Source organism: Populus euphratica, unplaced genomic scaffold, assembly GCF_000495115.2.
Source record: "Populus euphratica unplaced genomic scaffold, PopEup_1.0 scaffold172.1, whole genome shotgun sequence".
Classification (NCBI taxonomy): domain Eukaryota; kingdom Viridiplantae; phylum Streptophyta; class Magnoliopsida; order Malpighiales; family Salicaceae; genus Populus; species Populus euphratica.
The window spans coordinates 82,664-86,848 of NW_011499920.1; the positions used below are offsets into that span (position 1 = coordinate 82,664).

Genomic DNA, 4,185 nt, shown 5'->3' on the forward strand with positions numbered 1-4,185 from the left:
GGTGGCCAACTTTTGACTTGGTGACAATCCTTATCTTCTCTTGTCTACCCAAAACGTCATTGATAACGTCATAATTGGAGCCCTTTAAAAACATGAAAGTTGTAGAAAATTGTCTCAGCTTTCTTTTGTAAACAATTCAGCTCATTTCGACTTCTAGAACTTTAGATATAGCCAAAATACTGAACAGTGTTCGGGTTAGAGGACAAATTCGAGCTTCTTTATTGTTGCAATAATTTGGACTTGAAAATAACCTTTTTAAATCTTGGGCTCCATGAAAGTTATAGGCTTATGTCTTACCTTTCCATTCATATAAAGTAAACCTAAATCTGATATCTATATCTCCATATATGACTGAACAGTGTTCCGGTTTGGATTGCACCGACATCTCCTTTCTAAGTTTGGTCATCTCTTTATCCTTTTAATTTCAGTTCTTAAATTCATCAATCAATCCTTTCATTTATGTGATAGGCCTGCATTTAAAATAAACATTTACCACAAATTAAAGATTTCTTATACTATTAGATATATTATTATAAAACATGCTTTAGTTAAGGAATTATTGATACTTTAAGTGCAAAATGATGATATAAAACCTTGATAAAAATATACTTTTAAGTATCAATCAGTTATTCCCTAAAAATTTACTTTTTTTCAAAATAAAAATAAAAAAATAAACTAATGGTTGGCAACATGGAGAAAGCAGGCCGGAAAATCAAGCTGCAATTTTTGAAGGAAATTCAAGGCCTAATTGTACCCCATTATGCCCAAGAACGGATAAAAAATACAAATTGAAAGTCAAATTAAATGATTATTGAATAAATTTGCATAAAAATTAAGTCCAATGATATAATTAAATTTTTAATAGGCAAATTTGATTTAATCATGGGCCAAATTAAAATTTAATTATGTTTAAGAATTAATTTGGGTCCAATTGAAGGATTTAATTAAGTGCGATGATTTAATTATACTTTAAAAGGGTCAAATTAATTTTATTTCGGGCTTAATTAGTGAAAAATTAAGTCCAATGATGTAATTAAATTTTTAATAGGCCAATTTGATTTAATCATGAGCCAAATCAAATTTTAATTATGTTTAAGAATTAATTTGGGTCCAATTGAATGATTTAATTAAGTGCAAAGACTTAATTATACTTTAAATGGGTCAAATTAATTTTATTTGTGGCTTAATTGGTGAAAAATTAAGTTTGGGAGCTTAATTTGGGCTTAATTGAAAAGATTGAAATTTTAAGAGACCAAATTTAATTTTTACCAAGTTAATTGATTGAAATCAGGGGTAAAATTGCAAGAAAATTCAAGTTTTTGGGTCAATTAGGGGTTAAATTGACAAAATTCACATTCAAGGACCAATCTGCAAGAGGCGCGACACTTTAGGGGCTTAATTGAGAAAAATCGGGAGCTAAATCAAAGAAATTAAAAGTTTAATGGTTAATTAGATGTTAAATTGACAAATTCCAAGACCAAGGATCATATTATAAAAGGCGCGTAACTGCAGGATCCCAATTGAAGTTTAGGAGGGGCTTAATTGCATTAAACCTGAAGTTTAGAGTTAATTAAGGGTTCAATTAAAAGAAATGGAAAGAAAAAGGACTCAATTGAAATTTAGTAAAATTCCCTATTTCAGTTCAAAATGGCACCGTTTAACAAAAAAGAGAGAGAGAGAGGACCAGATAAAGTGTCATTTGGTCACTGTTCAATGTCTTCTTCTTTTACCCGGTTAGAGCTGTTCGACAACCTACTTTGCAGGTACATTTAATGCACTAAACGTCCACAAATTTAACCAAACTTGCACGAAAATGATCATCTGCTGTTCCTCTACATCATGGTGTGAATAGTTCAATCCTAATGACAGTCCATCAGCATAGAATCTGGCCTAAACATGCCAACTCAGGCAGCTTTTTTGATAGATTTGACAGTGCATCATGCCTACTTTGAACCAATGGTTAGGATTCTTCCCAACAGAATCAAGGGGCTGAAATTTTACTCCAGAGTAGACAAGATTGCCCTCCTCCACCGCTTATAAATAGAGGTGGATTTGATGGCCTGAGAGATGAGAAAATCGGGTCCAAAGTCGACCAAAAACCAGCCCCTCTCTGCCCGATTTTCTGCAATTTTTTTCTTTTCTTCTCCCTCTGCCATTCCAACCACCAAACGAAGCCATAAACAGTTTCTCCACCACTAGTTCCACCACATTAAGCCACCAACCAATAGCTAGGAGTCACCACGAGGTTTTCTTCCCCGTTTCTTTTGTTTTCTTCCACCCTGTAGATTTTCTTCCCTGCTTTTTTCGTTTTCTTCCACCACCGCAGTCAACTGAGGCCACTGTTTCTTCTACCAGCACCTTCGCTGATTTAACATCAGCCGATGACAAAAGCCGCTTCTCCTCTACAAGTTTGCCTCCGTCACTACGCCAACCGCTGCCACCAACAACCATTTCGGTTACATGCAGAATGTGAACCACTATTCACGTTCTGCAATTGCATATGGGTCGGGCCAGTGTTGGGCCAACCTAAGAGTATGGGCTGGGTCCATCGCGACCCAAAAAAATATGGGCTGGGTCCATCCCGACCCAAAAAAACAAAAAAATTAAAAGATTGATAGAGGTAAAACATTAAATTAAGGAAGAATTAAATGAAGGAAATAGAAGAAAGGAGAGGAGGGTCGAACACTAACAGGAGAAGAGAAGTTGGGAGAACTTAGATTGGTAAGCATGAAAAATTAAGATTCTTACTTAAATAAAGTATTTTTGAATTTATTTGAGTAAGTTATTTATTAGTACTTAAAAATACATTTTTTATCAAGGTTTTATATCATCATTTTGCACTTGAAGTATTAATAATTTCTGAACTAAAGCATATTTTATAATAACATATCTAATAATATAAGATACCTTTAATTTGTGGTAAATATTTATTTTAAATGCAGGCCTATCACATAAATGAAAGGATTGATTGATGGATTTAAGAATCGAAATTGAAAGGACAAAGAGATGACTAAACTTAGAAAAAAGATGACGATGTAGTCCAAACCGTAATACTATTCAGTAATTAGGTCATATCGGGAGCTATAGATCTCGGATTTAGAACTACTTTATATGGATCAAAAGATAAGACATAAGCCTACAACTTTCATATAGAGCCCAAGACATGAAAAAGCCATTTTCAAGTCCAAATTGTAGCAACAATAAAGAAGTCTAAATTTGTCCTCCCGGTCGAGTACTGTTTAGTGTTTGGCCCATATCTAGAGTTCTAGAAGTCTAAATTACCTCAATTTTTTACTATTAAAAACTAAGACAATTTCCTATAACTTTCATATTTCAAGTGGTTACAATTTTAACGTTATCAATGATATTTTGAACAGATAAGAGAATATAAGAACTGTAACCAAGTCAAGAGTTGGCCACCCACTCATCAATTAGTTATCAAATCAATGGTTCCCAATTTTGGCCTATAAAAGGAGGCATTTGCTGTCGCATGTCAAAAAAAAAAATTCCGCGCGGCGTCGGCTCCGGCAATTTTTCACCGTTATTATTTGATTTGATCTTGTTGGATTCGTTAGGAGTCGCCACCTAGTATTTAATTGAAGGTTACTAGGAAACCCGGTTGTACTGGTCTTGTCAAAGATTCGCGGGTAAGGGACCGGTTGTGGTTAGGGAAGGTATTAGCACCCCTAATGCACCCTACCTGAGGTAAGCTGCTTCATGGACTTGATGTGTTAAAGAAGTTTTATAAATTTTGTCTTTTCATCGGATTTTAGAAATACAACTTCCGCACAAGTTTGTACTTCTACACCGTGATCCAATCAAAATATTAAATTCTTCTTTATTCTCTGCAATTTTATCATAAATAAATAAATAAATAAAAAATTTATAAGACAAATACAAGCACACACATGTACTTTCCCTATATGTTCCTTTTCTTTTCTTTTTCTTCTTTTTGTTTTTTTTGTATTTACAAAATACAAATAAAAAACTCAAACTAAACAAATATTACATTAAACAGTTTAAAAATTACAAAATAACCCCTCAAAACTCCATAACAATGCTGGGAAGTCCTTTTAGGCGGTGTGAACAGTGCACATCAGTAATGCGCTGATTAGTACTTAAAAGTGCATTTTTATCATGGTTTTATATCATCATTTTGCACTTGAAATATCAATAACTCCTTAA

At 33.5% G+C, this 4,185-nt stretch overlaps 1 long non-coding RNA gene across 1 annotated transcript in view; it reads left to right on the forward strand.

Moving 5' to 3' along the window:
* The first annotated feature begins 4,035 nt into the window (after positions 1-4,035).
* Positions 4,036-4,185, forward strand: part of LOC105135022 (uncharacterized) — a 7,280-nt gene continuing 7,130 nt past the window's right edge. The window contains exon 1 of the long non-coding RNA XR_844109.1: positions 4,036-4,095. This is a non-coding gene — a long non-coding RNA (uncharacterized LOC105135022). The remainder of the gene's footprint in view (positions 4,096-4,185) is intronic.